Source organism: Lepisosteus platostomus, chromosome 13, assembly GCF_059453375.1.
Source record: "Lepisosteus platostomus isolate fLepPlt1 chromosome 13, fLepPlt1.hap1, whole genome shotgun sequence".
NCBI lineage: Eukaryota > Metazoa > Chordata > Actinopteri > Semionotiformes > Lepisosteidae > Lepisosteus > Lepisosteus platostomus.
In genome coordinates this window covers 20,334,419-20,351,014 of record NC_142623.1, presented here as the reverse complement: position 1 = coordinate 20,351,014, position 16,596 = coordinate 20,334,419, and the positions used below count along the sequence as shown (strand labels likewise).

The 16,596-nt window shown below is 41.2% G+C and overlaps 2 pseudogenes; one reads left to right on the top strand and one right to left on the bottom strand.

Moving 5' to 3' along the window:
* Positions 1-16,596, top strand: part of LOC148650201 (zinc-binding protein A33-like) — an 86,149-nt pseudogene that overhangs the window by 41,194 nt on the left and 28,359 nt on the right.
* Positions 1,244-7,349, bottom strand: LOC148650203 (E3 ubiquitin-protein ligase TRIM39-like; annotated as a pseudogene).

Below are 16,596 nucleotides of genomic sequence, written 5' to 3'. Positions count from 1 at the left end.
AATATCCCCGTGGTTTCTGTGTCACCCCCCGTCAGCATTCTAGCCCTAGATGGTTCTCCACTCACCCCTGCTCAGGTTTCCCTGCAAACCATCCTGCTCTCTCTCAGGGTTGGGGCCACTCATACGGAAGATATTTCATTTCTTCTCCTGGACTCGCCTGCCTACCCGCTGATCCTGGGCCTTCCCTGGCTCAAGAAACATGACCCCTACATCTCCTGGGCCAAGAATGAGATCATTGCCTGGAGTCATGCTTGCCTTTCCAATTGTTGTCGCCTCCCTGTTAAGGTCTCCGCCGCCATCCTCCCTGTGGACGCTCCACCTTCCATTCCACCTCAATATCTTCACCTGAAACAGGCATTTGATAAACAACAGGCTCTCTTGCTCCCCCCTCATCGAACTTGCAACTGTGCCATCGATTTATTGCCAGGATCACTCCCCCCCAAGGGTCGCATTTACCCTTTAACCCAAAAGGAGAATCAGGCCTTACAAGACTACATTAAGGAAGCCCTGGACTCAGGTTTTATTCGCCCCTCCTCTTATCTTGCCTGTGCTGGTTTCTTTTTTATTGAAAAGAAGGATGGCTCATTACGCCCATGCATCGATTACAGGGGGTTGAACTCCATCACGATTAAACATCGCTACCCTCTGCCTCTAATTCCAGCGGCTTTGGAGTCCTTACGTGGAGCCACCATCTTTTCAAAATTAGATTTACGTGGGGCTTATTACCTAATCAGGATTCAGGAGGGCGACGAATGGAAGACGGCCTTTATGACCACGCATGGGCACTATGAATATCAGGTCATGTCCTTTGGCCTTGTCAATGCTCCGGCTGTCTTCCAGTCCTTTATGAACGATATTTTTAGGGACATTATTGGTAACTTTGTTCTTTTTTCTACCGACCCTCAGGATCATGTCCGCCATGTTCAGGAGGTCTTGTCAAGATTGATTGACAATAGGCTCTATGCGAAGCTGGAAAAATGCGTGTTCCATGTCTCCAAGATCCATTTCCTCGGTTACATTATCTCCTCTGGGTGTGGCAATGGACTCATCTAAGGTAGCAGCCATTAACGACTGGCCAGTCCCACGTAATCTAAAGCAGATCCAGTGTTTTCTGGGTTTTGCTAATTTTTATAGGCGGTTCATTAGGAACTTTAATTCGGTTGTTGCGCCCATCTCTGCTCTGACTTGCAACCGACCTGACCAAGGTAAGTGTAACCCTGAGACAGACAAGGCATTCCTACGCTTAAAGCACCTCTTCAGCACTGCTCCTCTTCTCCATCACCCGGATCCCTCTCGGCCCTTTGTTGTGGAAGTGGACGCCTCTGCCTATGGGGTTGGTGCAGTCCTCTCCCAGCTTCAGGAAGAAGGACAGGTTCTGCATCCATGTGCCTCCTTTTCCAAGAAGCTCTCTCCTGCCGAGGTGAATTATGACATGGGTAATCGCAAGCTCCTTGCAATCAAGCTGGCCCTTGAGGAATGGAGGCACTGGCTGGAGGGGGCTCAACATCCCTTTGTTATAATCACGGACCACAAGAACTTGGCCTACATCCAATCGGCTAAATGCCTCAATTCACGTCAAGCTCGCTGGTCTCTGTTCTTCTCGCACTTCAACTTCGTGATCACCTATACCCCTGGATCTAAGAATGGCAGGGCGGATGCACTTTCCCGACTTCACGACCCCCCGGATCTGGATTATGTACCCAAACTGATAATTTCGACTAACCGTGTCATGGCAGCAGTTCGTTGCTCGATTGAAGATCAAGTCAGACGGGCCCTGGACAAGACTACCATTCCGCTCCGTTGCCCCGTGGACAAATTATTTGTGGTAGATAATTTACGTTCGGCGGTTTTGCAGTGGAGTCATGACTCACGGTTCACAGGCCACCCTGGGGTCAAACGTACTTTGGATCTCCTGAGTAGGGACTTCTGGTGGCCTACCATGAGAGCGGATGTAGCAGACTATATTCGAGCATGTCCTACCTGTGCCAGAACCAAGACCCCGCGTGCCAAGAAAATGGGTCCCCTACCGCCCTTGGTCTCACATAGCGGTGGATTTCATCACAGATCTCCCCAGCAGTCAAGGCAATACGGTTATCATGGTGGTCAAGTCAGCCCACTTTGTTCCGCTCCCAGCCTTACCCACAGCCCAGGAGATGGCAATGCTGTTCGTCCAGCACGTATTTCACCTCCATGGTTTGCCCAGGGATCTTTCACCACTACCTAGCTCCGTTACATAGACATTGGTACTCAAGAGGCATTATAAACCAGAAGAACCATGTAAATTCCTGGTCTGAATTAAATATTTTGCATGGAACAGTGAAGAGCATGTGGTAATTTAAAAGAAGAACATGAGGACATCTAACCGGTTAGAAACAAGTGGTGGAAACAAGAATCTTTGATGAATAAAGTTAGACTATGGAATCAATAACTTGGCTGGGTAGATTATTCTACACTTGTTACACCACAGTTAGCTGATGCTGACAGCCACAGTTTAAAAATAGTATGGAATCCAAATTCACTAACCTGGCAGTCTTTGCCAGCTGCCTGGGAAAGCTAAAGGTTGAGAAGCTCGGGGCTCAATAAAGACACCCAAAGAGCAGAAGGCAAATAATGCAGATGGGCTGACAGTTGCTGTGAAAGATGCCTTTGGATCAGTGCTCGTAACAAAAAATCATCAGGGTAAAAATTTTCATGATTCTAGCTGCAGTTTTAAGGTTTTGATTTTTGGGCCGAATTACCCCTGGGATCAGAGCTGGATGTAACATTTCTGGAGGTAATTCAATGTAAGAGCACCATTCCAGGTGCATAACTGGTTGAAAATAATTAGACTGAAATTGGGTGATTAATTTGACTGTGGAGCCAATGATAAACAGCCCAGGAAAAATGTGGTTACTCGTGGGAATGTTGTGGGTTCCCGGGTAACTGAATGTTGCAAGCTCCCTCCCCCCTGGGCATTACAACTCACATAATCCCTAGCATAAAAGTGTCTTGCTCCTAGTTTTATATGCAGCACCCTTTAGTCTCCACTTGTCCCCTCTGGTTGACAGTTGAGTCTGAGAAGTGCACTGAATTGATTTATTCATTGTCTGTGAAGATTGTGAATACTCAGGTTCCAGTATTTTTGTTCCCCGCTTTTCTGTACATTTTTGCTTTCTGTCAGGTAAAAAAATCAACGTACAATGAAAAGTAATTGGTACAAAACATTGTTAAGCTTTTAACTTGTTTAAACTTTTTAACATAGTGATGTCAGGTGTCAATAACAAATATGTCTGTGCACGAACACGTTACCGATTCTTGATCTTAAATTTGAAAATCGGCACCTATAAAAATTATATTTATACATATTATTTAAACCAAACTTTAATGTCCATTTAATGTACTTTAAGGATCAAGAGCAATCTCTTGAACATTGAGTTATCTACTGTTACTGATATCTTCGCAGGACAGATTCACAGAGGAAGAGAGTCAAAATCAGGTGAAAAGACTGGGAATACCCTTTCAATAAACGTGTAAATGTGTAGATTTGTGAGATTTGTATTTGTGTAGATTTGTGAGATTTGTATTTGTGAGACCCATCACAGAGATTAGAGAATGAGACCTGCCCCCTCCCTTAGTCCAGCAGCACTCTGATCTTCTTGGATTTCCCCTCCAAACTGAGTTGTGTGGCTGGTGAGGTTTGTAAACAGCTCTCCACTGCTACAGAGCCCACACCCCTCCTTCTGAGGTTGGACTTATTGATCCTTTCCGGTTGATGGACTCTTTTGCCAATCCCAACAGCCAAAATGTGTTATCTCCCACCTTGAAATCCCAGCAGTGTCTCCCTAGGTGAATCTCTCTGAGCCCAGAACACAGTGCCAGAAATCAAACCTCTCTGGGTTGTCAGGAAGCTGCTGTCTCTCAACTGTGCCTCTCACACTGGTCAGATCAACAGACAGTGAGAGTCGGGGTTCTGCTGTGTTGGGGTCCAGAGGCACAGGAGCTGATAAATAAAAAATAGAGCTGTTGAAAGAGACATTTAATAAAATAAAGGAAAATATTTTTTAAAATACTTTAAACAGTATTTTAACGAAAGGTCGGTGGAGACATGAGCTATACAAAAGGGAGCACAATAACATTTGTGTTACTAATCACCTCAAATTTTCAAAATGCAAAATAAGGGTTTCAATATTAATATAAATATTTCAATATTAATGCTCTATTGCATCTTACCTAATCATGAGTGTCAGTGTTGTTGCTGTCATTGAAGTTTACTGAAAAACCCAAAAGGCATCATTTTGATCAGTAGAGAGGAGGAGAATGATTGCAGTAACTAATCTTACATTCTGTAAACTGTATTGTAATAGGAAAGAGAAGGAAATTATGTTTATTGCCTGTTGTCAATGAGACTTGACCTTACTTAAGAGACAGGCAAAGGGTTTCACATCACTGTAGTGACTGTAGAGTGTAGAATCAAGTCAGTAGCACATGATGACTTTAGTTAAATAGTTACTACAGACACACTGGCAGGAGAGGATTAACAGGACAAACTGGTCATGTAGTGGCTAAAGAGCAAATAAAGAAACCGACAAAGGAAGTCACATCACAATAGAGATCCCCCTCCCTTGATACCTGTCCCCCCAGTACTCAATGTACTGAACAATCTCCAGCATATTCTCCAGACTCTGTACTTCAGAGAGCCCAGGTGCTTGGCAACATCTATCAGTGCTTTTGAAACCTCCTCTGGATCCTGCAGTGTGCACTGGACTCTGCAATAAGATTCAGGAGTCAGTGCTGCTGTGGGTTCAGACTCAGTACAATAGAAAAGAGGAAGACAGTCTGGAGGTCACATACAATGCTCTTTGTCTTCTTGTAGTTCTGAAAAATAACAGCATTACTAGTTACTAATAATTAACTTAATTACAGCTTAATTATAGCTCTCTGAGAGTTGTGAAGATATGTGGTAGCAATAGAGGTCTAATTGTCAGATTAAATAATGACCACATTATCAAAGATAAATACAGAATGGAAATCAAACTGAGCAGATGTGTGAAAGGTGGAAAATATCTTTAAACTATAAAGAAGAGTTAATTCAAGTTGTACCATAGTTAAAAAATACAAAACAAATTCTCAAAGGAGCAACACAATATAAACCACTAAGTCATAAAATATCAGAGTATTGGAAAAACTCTGTATATTGATAATATTTCCTATTTAGTATTATACTGTGACTGAAGAAGCACTGCTGGGTACAAAGCAGTCAGTAGTGCTGCCAACTTGGGCTGACTGCAGTCCAGGAGGAGTCCATGGTCTCCATGTACAATACGAAAATGTGGTCAGTCTAATCCTTAGGTTTCCTATGACAACCCTATCTAGGAGAAAATTTTTCATTCAATGTGAATCCAGGAGAATCCCTAGTTGTCAGTATCAGAACTGAATCCTCAATTTTACAGCAAAAATAGTAGTTACATGTGACCATTCATTATTGTCAGCCTTCATTTAGTGGACTGTTGACATGGAGAATCATCTCTACCTCCAGAAATGAAATGTCTACAGCTCCCAACTCCTGTTCTACGGCTCTTATTGTGTCCGAAAGGGATGATATCTCTCTATTGAGCCTGTTAATCTTCTTCTTCATCATCTGATGCTTCTTCCTCCCTTAGTGCAGCTATCCTGACAGCCTCTTCATGTCATAGAAACTGTTGAAGTTTCTCAAACTCCTTCTTTACGTGCCTCTCAGTTAGCTGAGCTTGAATCTGGAATAGAAAGTATTGATTACTGGTTGAATTTTTTGCTCTGTGTATGATTCGCTTTTTTTCGGGGGGTGGGGGGGTTGTCTCTCCTAGCACAAGTTTTCTGTTATCAAATTCAGCTGCTGGTAAATAACAAACATGATTAACAAGTTTTGTTATAAATTCTAATCTAGTAAATTTCCAATACATTTTAATGTCCTGTAAGGATAACATAGAACACATTTACCATTGTAATTGTTTTAAAATATCCTTTTTGGATGATTCAGAGCTTTTTTTCTTGTTACTTTGTTTTGTCTAGACCTCTTAAGTCAATAAAAAATACTAGTTTGTATTTCTGAAACTGCTTTTATAGTTTTAAGGTGATTTTCAAAGCAATGTTACCTTAATGTGCTCTGCAGTTTGATCACGTGTCTGTTAAACTTTACAAAAGGCTTCCAGCTTCATCTGTAGTGTAGCTTTAAGCTCCTCCTGGAATGAGATGATACTATACTTCAGAAACAGATTGAAAGCAGACATTACTGTCACCACAAAAGAGAAATGTCCTGTCAATGAAAGAGTCCACTACAAAGAGAGTCTCTGTAATACAGAGATTCTACAGGCCCTTCAATACACTCCTGAATTGCAATACAACCAGCACCTCAATTGTTATATTACAGTAGTCCTGATAGTCAAAGTGCTAAGGGGCAGGCTGCATCAAAATGGATCATAGGACTCCAGTGTGAGAAGCATTGCTGTATTGTACAGTTCAATACTCAATTATGAAATTCCTGTTTCTCCTTTTTCGATGAGTTCGTCATTGTTTAATTTAAGTCTTAATTCATATGAACTAAACCAGGCTAGTAAATCCTGGTTAGGATTATTTTGAAGATCATTTGTTGTCAAAGCAGAAATCAAAGACAGAATAAGTAAGAGCTGTTGATCAAGAAAGTGTTTTTAAAATCTACAATAAAACGTAAAAAAACAAATAAAAATAAATAAAATAAAATAAAAACACATGAGGAGGTGTCCAGTTCCACAGAGTGACAGTGTTCCAGTATTTAGTCTTTTCTCATTTGCGGACTGACTGTACCTGATTCATGTTTACATTAGTAGAATGGACCTTTGAGTAGAAACTAGAGAACTGGAGATTCCGAACTATGGAAAAGCCAGTCATGTGCCTCATCTAAATTAAAAACACACTTCCTTTATTCACTGAAACTTACAGGTGTATTAATTACTTAATGAGATAATTCATCCATCTTTTAACTGCTTCTTTCAGTTCAGAGCTGCGGTAGAGCTGTAAGCAAATCCCAGCAAGCAACATGTGCAAAGCCTGGTTACACACTGGATGGAACACCGGTCCATCTCAGGGCAGACAGACACCTACTCTAAGGAAGCACTCTGAAGAAACCCACATGGACAACGAGGAAAACACCAGGGCCCCTGTTCTGCGAGGCAGAAATGCTAACCATCTGTGAATATATTTGTAACCAACCTTGTTTATAAACTGGCATGATTATAACATCTGGCGATTTATTTTTTAGGATAAGATGTAAAATTTTACTTTGAATGTTTTTTTTAATATACAATATTTTCTCACCTTATGATCCACTGCAGCCTCCTCCACAGGACAGAGCTCATGTTTTTTGTGGTTTCTTGAAGATTAACAAACAAGGCAGACAGGCTCTTCAGACCCTGTTTGAGGTCTCTGACTCCTCTCCTGTAAGAAGGCCTCACAGATTCTTTAGAACCCGGCTGACTAGAGGTTGTGACTTACATGACTTTCTCCTGCAGACTGGACATTCCAGAGAGCCCTTTTGCTCCCAGCACTGCTGCAGAAAAGCTTGACAGAAGCTGTGGCTACAGATGCAGCCATTGAAAATGGGTGAGGTATTTCGTGGCATACCCCGGTGGGCGTGTCGCGGTATCACGCGGTATCACGCAGTGTCACGTGGTTAATCGCGTGTCATTTGACGCTCTGCCGGAAACTATCCGGCGTCACCTTGTAAAACCGCCAGGGGGAGCTTAACCTCTCATGTACAGCATTTGAGCCTTTAATTTTGAACTGTGTATTACAGCATGTTAATCATCAGTCATTCAAATGTTGGTATATTTTATGAAAGCAAGATTGCTCAGTTGGACAAAAGTACACAACCTACCTTTATCAGAAATATTTATGCATCAAAGCCTTTACTGAAGATATTACTAATAGTATTAATAATGGATGACTTTGGACAAGCTGTATACTCAAAGTATAATTTCTTTAGCACATTTGTACAAGCACATGGAATCTGTCCAAGCCATACTTTGTCAGGCATTTTAATTTACTTCAAAGGGCATAAAAACTTCCTTGCTTTTAACAGGGCGTTTCATAATTTCTAACTACGAAAATGATTTAAAATGCGACACTTATCATTCAACTAGAGCTCAAAATATCACAAGGATCCTCAAGAGCACAGCAAAGAGTGTATTAAAAGACACTTGTATTTATCAACGCTTTCTTTTCCGTATACCAGATTTTATGGAACCACTTCAGAAGGGTGTCAGCCAGTCATATTCCAGGAATCGGTACTTTAAAGGAAAAATACACACCGGTATTCCATTTCTCCCTAACGATTTTAAGCATCGAAGTATTAAACTAGCATGTGAAATAGCGTGTGAAAAAGTGGTAGTTTTAAGCTTTTCTGCCAATATAATATGGAATCGCGTATCTAAAGAATTTAATAACGATATGATTATATTCGTGTACTGCGACAGGGCTGTGTAGGGCTGTTTCGCCTCCCTGTTCATGCGGGTTGTCTTGTAGCCTACTGGTCTACGTGCCTGACTAACAACTGGTAGGTTGTGTGTTCAAATCCAGCTGATGCTGGACTTTTCTTTTAACAAACATTTCTTCGAAAAAATAGAATAGCGATATTATGGACAATCAATTGACTTTTATATTTCAAAATATCGCAACATGATCGATTCTAAGTCATTTTTGATAACAATGAATAGTCACCTTCTTCCCTTCTGACAACGGTCCCTGCTTCTGCTTCCTGCTTCTATTGTGTGTGTGTGTGTGCAACAGAGTAAATTTTTATAGAGAAATGGAGGCTGGACAGTATGCGTTACAATATAAACATTTATATTGATTTAAATCGTGTTCTGATTTAAATCGCAAACGCGTGTTTAATTACATGTGTTTTTTAATCATAATCAGACTAATGCAACATAAATTGATACAGTATCTTTGTCTTCTAAGTATCTTAATAAACTTTCAGGATAGCTTTCTACCCGTCAAGATTTATATTTCTTGGGATTTTGGGATCAAACGTGGAAGGATTAGATTGTAATAGTTTTTATTTGTCAAATACGTGATTGTATTTCTGAATGTTATGTGACACCTACAGTAGTTCACTGCTTTAAATACATCGAATTAAGAAAGTTATGTGTAGCACTTTAGATCTTTTTTCTGAACCAGGGAAAATCTGATCATGTTTCTCTATAACAATAATAAAAAACTTTATTTTACATATCGCCTTTAAAAGTGGCATCTCAAAGCAATACAGTAGATCGAAAAACAGTTAAAAGGGACCAAATTAAATACCAGACAATCGCAAACTCGTTTTCAATAAAATTATTTTATTCATTCAGCAGAGAGTGAGAGGGACATCCAGCAGAGAGAGACACACTTACCGGTTTTCATTGACAAAATTGTTTTTTTTCAATTCCTCTTGTCTAACAGGAATGTTTTGTTTGTGGACAGACTGTTAGACTAGAGGAAAAGAGCGCCTCCTCCTAGGAGCCTGAAGCATTAATCGCGTAGCTAAGGAAAATTGCATTATACCTTTGTTCATGCACGTCATTATACAGTGTAATCATAGCCGGCCCAGGGACGCCACATATGTAACGTTGCCATAGCCAAATTAAATGTAATGTAGCTCTCTGAAGGCACCAGTTCTGTAGGGTTTGGGCATTTACTGGAACAATTATTAATTGTAGCAGTAAATCACAAAATTGATTCTTTTGATGGCTTTAGAATCCAACCATGCGACATAACTCAAACAACGCACACACACAGGTACTAATACACGAGGATACATTTATTAATACATAGAATATGCATGTTAAACTAACAGATCTTATCGAGAGGGTTATCAGAATACAAAAGGTATATATTCAGTCAGTTACAAAGTGTTACACATATCAAGAGGACATACGTTCAGTATATCATTCATTTAGACCGTTTCGTAAATGCACTTGGTTATAACTTCTACATTAGATACTCAAAACAAGTACATAACTCTTAGGAATTAAATTGATATCAACTGGTTGGGATAACAATTGAATTCTCGAGCAGTAATGCATTGAAGTTGAATACTCATCCAATCTCTGGGGATTCAGATCTCCTGCGGGCACAAAGAAACAGTTGCAGGCTGTTGCTGTCCAATCCGCGCTCTCTGGCTCGGTGCCAGGCTGTGCTGTGCGGCTTGCGACGGTGCGCTGCAGATGCTCACTGACCGGCTAGTTAGTGTTGGCTTTAACTAGCAAAGTTTGCGCACAGGAGAAAAGATGACTGTGGGTCCCAGCAAGTCAGGAAGAGGACCGGTTCGTTCCTGATGAAGAGCTAGTTCTGAATAGTGATTCAGCTGTCCACAGTTCCGACCTGTTCACGAGGCCTGCTGCTGGTGCTAACCTCGAGTGGATCCTCTGGTTACTCTCTGGCAACCTCCGCTCTAGACTCTTAGAACAAAGGAAAGTTCTGGCACTCGGACACACTGGCCGTTCCGTGGTTGTCCGGGCTGAGTCTCAGGATGGTCAGGAGGCGCGCTGCGAGAATGTCCTGCCCTTGGGAGCCTTCTGCTCCTGGGCCATCCTGCCCTGGAATTCTCCTTTGAATTCCCTTTAGAATTGTCCACAGAATCCTCCACCGAATCTTACTGAATCTTCCAGGCTCTCTGTGTTGCCTGTTTTTACCTGGAGGAACTTCAGCTCTTTGATTGGCTGAAAGTTCCATGGGCATCAGAGTCCCACGTGGGTTACTCGGCCCAACCAGTCCCTGATTGGTTGATCAAGGTGAGATATGAGTCACTTACTCCTGACACTTAGGAATGCAGTCCAGATGTCCATCTGGCACTCCCTAGACAGATAGGCGCCAATGGATGACCATTGATCATGATAGCCAGGCTTAGCTAAGTGCATCCCCCTTTGGGAGCTGTCCTTATCAAAGGAACCTTAAATCAGCCTGCATGAATAGTTTCTCTGTGGCTGCACCACAGAGATGAACAGAGAAATGGGGCCTCATTTGGGAAAGCTCAGAAACACTTAATTCTGCCTTATTAATAAGCCTCGCCGGTACAACAGTATCTCATTTTGTATTTCGATTAAAAAAATCGTTTGCCCAGCCACTATTGTTGTTATTGTTTTTATCCTGTAAAGCGCTTTGAGGAGCGCCACACCATCCTTACACAAAGCAGAAACTGATTGTATTTTCCGATAACATACAAGTGCAAAGATTACAGATTTTAATCGTCTTTTTTCTGAACCAGGGAAAATCTGATCATGTTTCTCTATAACAATAATAAAAAACTTTATTTTACATATCACCTTTAAAAGTGGCGTCTCAAAGCAATACTGTAGACTGTAAAAACAGTTAAAAGGGACCAAGGTAAATACCAGACAATCGCAAACGCATTTTCAATAAAATTATTTTATTCATTCAGCAGTGAGTGAGAGGGACATCCAGCAGAGAGAGACACACACACCGATTTTCATTGACAAAAAGTAATTGTTTTTTTTTTACATTTTTTTTAACATGTTTTGTTTGTGGACAGACTGTCCACAAACGTGAGACTGTCTTTCTCAGACTTACATTCCCGAATGTCCCCCGCCCCGGTCAACAATCCTAGGAAGAACACGAAACAGCCTGTTAATAAAATTGTTACAATTTTGTTCGGTCAGTTCTTCCTCCCAGAATTTATAGATCGCATCGATCAGTTCCTGCTTTGTGACGTGCTTAGCGGTTTTCCGAACGTAGTCTTTCAACGAATGCCAAACCATCTCTATCGGATTTAGATCTGGGGATTCGGCTGGAGTTTTCACCCAGTTCACTCCTTCTGCTATAAGCCTCGCCCTTGCTGCTGTGTGTTTCGGATCGTTGTCTTGAATGAGACGGTGCTTTGATCCAAACTGCTCCCTGATATATGGGGCAGCATGCTGTGTGACCACGACTTCCTCGAAGAATACACGGTCCATAATTCCTTCGAAAATAAGAAGTGGTCCCGGGCCTCTTCTAGATATACCCCGCCAGACGTGAACCTTCAGTGGATGTTTGGGCTTTGGCTTGTCCACATGTCTCCCCTTTTTGCAAAATGCCATTGTTGAAAACTGTTCCAGAGCCACTGTTGTTTCATCGGTAAAAAGTACAACCTGAAATGCCTCCCCCTGTTCAATCCATTGGAGCGCTTGCTTGAGTCTTTCCTCTTTGTTTTTTAGCCTTATCATGGGGCATGTGTTGGTTTTCTATTTCTATTTTAAATTTCTTGGCGCAGTTCATTAACCCTTGTATGTGCTGTCCGCGCCCAAAATGCAATTTAAAAAAAGTCAAAAACCGCGCTCAAAATGCAATTTAGAGCTTAATAAGATACACTCCACAGGCAAAATTAAAGACAAAATTAAAGACGATTAAAATCTATAATCTTTCCACTTGTACTGTGAGTCATCGGAAAGTTTCTGCTTTGTGTAAGGATGGTGAGAAAGCTGTGCTCAATGTATTTAAGGGACTTAAAAGTAAAAGGAGATGCTTCATATTGCTTGACTAATTTTAAAAACTACGTTATAAATGCAGACACTCCCTCGGTGCCGCGCCGGGTGTAAATATCAAAGTATACATTCCCAACAAGAATTGTACCCATCTGTCATGCAAATAAAACACCTTGAATTGAATTGAATTGAGGGAGAGAGGGGGGGAGGGGGAGAGAGATAGACAGGACTCAAGGCAAATAAGATACTTATGGGTACACAGGCATTCACAACAGCAACATATGAAACGTTTGCACGTACTGTATAGTTAAGTTATTACTTGGTTTTCAAAGTGCAATGAAATACAATATTGTTGTTGCTGCTGTTCTGGTTGTTTTTATCCTGTAAAGCGTTTTGAGAAGCCACCTTTAAAGGCGATATATACTGTAAAACCGCTGATTCTTATGGAATGTGTTCCGCAGGGGATTCAAATTTTTATTTATGTATTTTTTAATCGCGTATCTAAGGAAATCTCAGTATAACTTTGTTCATGAACAAACAGTGGCATGTTACATTATTATTAGTTTTTTTGTTAACAAGGCTCACCAGCTAATGTGAATCGAAACCTGTCTTGCTAGCTTTTAAAGTCGTGCGAGGTGTAAACGACAATTCAAATAGAGAAAAAAAGACCTGACTGACAAGATTTAATTAATGCAGATCAGTAAATCAAGGGACAAAACAACTATTGCGCCCGGGTCCTCAATGGGCTTTGACGTGCTAATGTGTTGGTTTAACAGTCTGGGTGTGGCAAGCCTCTAATGTCTCCCGACTTCGGCAAAAGGCACCCGCCTTTCATTGGAAGACAATGAACACACTCTAGCCGTACATGTGAATATAGCATAAATACACCAAGGGATTGGGTGAGCTCCCATCACAAAAAAAAACTGCGAACCTGCACTACAGCGACCATAGTACAGTATGGAGACCAAGACCTTTTACGGGAAGAGACGGGGTGCTTCTGCCACCCCAGCTTCCAAAGAGCGAAGGGTAAGCAAATACAGCAGACTTCATCTGAAATACGCGATTACAGCGCATATTACAAGGTATTATTGCTGTTTTTAATTTTAAATTCAATTATAATTATTTCTTCGTAGCCTGTTCTTCAAGAAAACACCGCACGGGCGAAATGATCTTCGAAATCTACCACCAGGACAGTAAAAAAGAAAGCGGCAAGACGGAAAAAAAGAAAAGTTTATTTTGACTTCTGTTCCGCGACTGATGAATACTACTGTGTGACTTTATTTCTTACATGAATTATGTTATTTTGCCACAGGCTGTGGGTCTCTGCTCTCAGCCACTGTCCAGGGTGCCAACCTGTAGAAGCAGCACCTGTATGGAGACATTTCGGCAGCAGCGGGAGCAGTACGATGCATTACTGGGGAGGATTGGGAGGCTAGAGACACTCCTGAAAATGCAGAGGAAGGAGACAGTATGTTCCAGCAGTCAAACAGTTGAGCAGCTGTCTCCCGAAAAGTGCCTCTCCCCGCCGCGCAGATTGCAATGCCTGGCGGAAGCTTTGCCCCCCGCAGAGCACACACCGCCTCAGGACACTCCATCCCAGCCTCTCCGTTCACCACCGCGCAGGAATCTGTTGATGCCATCCCCGCCGTCTATCTTCCCCCAGGAAGCACAGCGGAATTCACAGACGCCAGTGGGATGAATAATTCTCCCAGATGTCCAACTGCTACCCATCACCCAGGAGATGGAGGGGGGGTTGTACTTGCAGTGCATCGGCATAGACGGGAAAGCCGACCGCTACGCCGCCCTCGTGTTTCGAAATCTTGTGACATTTGAAATTTACTGGGGGTGGACCACGTCTGTAAATTTCGATGGGTCCAGAGGCAAAAGTGCCTTGCCTTGCAATCTCCCGGAAACCATTAGTACGATGGTGAATCGGAGATTCTCAACCCTTGCTGCGTGCGACTGGAAAAGAATTTGTGATCGGATCAACGAAATGCTTCGTAGGAGGAGGCGCTCTTTTCCTCAAGTCTAACAGTCTGTCCACAAACAAAACATTCCTGTTAGACAAGAGGAATTGAAAAAAAACAATTTTGTCAATGAAAACAGGTGTGTGTGTCTCTCTCTGCTGGATGTCCCTCTCACTCTCTGCTGAATGAATAGAATAATTTTATTGAAAACGTGTTTGCGATTGTCTGGTATTTAATTTGGTCCCTTTTAACTATTTTTCGATCTACTGTATTGCTTTGAGATGCCACTTTTAAAGGCGATATGTAAAATAAAGTTTTTTATTATTGTTATAGAGAAACATGATCAGATTTTCCCTGGTTCAGAAAAAAGATTTAAAGTGCTACACATAACTTTCTTATCAGAACACGATTTAAATCAATATAATTTTTTAAATTGTAACGCATACTGTCCAGCCTCCATTTCTCTATAAAAATGTACTCTGTTGCACACACACACACACAATAGAAGCAGGAAGCAGAAGCAGGGACCGTTGTCAGAAGGGAAGAAGGTGACTATTCATTGTTATCAAAAATGACTTAGAATCGATCATGTTGCGATATTTTGAAATATAAAAGTCAATTGATTGTCCATAATATCGCTATTCTATTTTTTCGAAGAAATGTTTGTTAAAAGAAAAGTCCAGCACCAGCTGGATTTGAACACACAACCTGCCAGTTGTTAGTCAGGCATGTAGACCAGTAGGCTACAAGACAACTCACATGAACAGGGAGGAGAAACAGCCCTACACAGCCCTGTCGCAGTACACGAATATAATCATACCGTTATTAAATTCTTTAGATACGCGATTCCATATTATATTAGCAGAAAAGCTTAAAACTACCACTTTTTCACACGCTATTTCACATGCTAGTTAAATTTAATTTATTTATATATTATATATTTATATCTCTGACCAAGGGAAACGTCTCATTTTTTCAAAGAAATGTTTGTTTGTTGATTGTTATCAAAAATGACTTAGAATCGATCATGTTGCGATATTTTGAAATATAAAAGTCAATTGATTGTCCATAATATCGCTATTCTATTTTTTCGAAGAAATGTTTGTTAAAAGAAAAGTCCAGCACCAGCTGGATTCGAGCACACAACCTGCCAGTTGGTAGTCACGCACCTAGACCAGTAGGCTACAAGACAACTCACATGCACAGGGAGGCGAAACAGCCCTACACAGCCCTGTCGCAGTACACAAATATAATCATACCGTTATTAAATTCTTTAGATACGCGATTCCATATTATATTCCCTATTAATCAAATTCTAAAAGTATGCTTGTTGACTCCGGTATCACGTTAGTTAAAGACTTCGAAGCTGAAAATGTTTAGGGAGAAATGGAATACTGGTGTGTATTTTTTTCTTTAAAGTACCAAGACCAGCTATATACTGTATGTTTATGTTCCAAAATTAATATCGTTTATGGCCTTCACACGCGTTACAGTATGCTCCTATTCTTTTTATGCTCAGCTACTAAGATTTCCCTTCAGTGGTAAAATTCAATATCTACAACGGGCACAGTAAAGACGTTTACAGTAAGTCTTTCTACGACAGACCAACGGACCACGAGTGCCCCTGTCGGTCAACCAATCACGTACCGAGGTACCCAGCGTCATCTTGCGTCATGATACGCGACACCGCAGCCAATTACCTGCGGTACGTGTCTGTACCGCTCACTTTGAATGGCTGCATCTGTACATGTCTGGACAACAGGATCCTTGAAAAGCTCACAGCACACAGGACAGGAGAGCTCTTCTTCCAGGGCAGAAGATTTTGATGTCATTTCTACACAGAGTAACAGTCCAGCTTGTTCATATTAATGGCTACTGATCACAGCTTTCATTTTCACTTAGTGCTTTAAAAACTGCTGGTGAAATCACTATCCTGTGAATTGTGTGATGTACACTGTATTTGATTTTTTAGTTATTTTGTATACTTCCTTATGTTGTTATTTTTGTATTTTTTTAATAAATTTATTTCAATAACTACAGAACATGACTGATAAATTCTTACTGAATAAGGATGACAAACCTGTCAGCACACTCCTCCTCTTCCTGCTGGACTACCAGGTGTTCACTGTTACCTGACAGGTGTTCCTCTAGGGGCAGCAACTGTTTAACTGTCATTT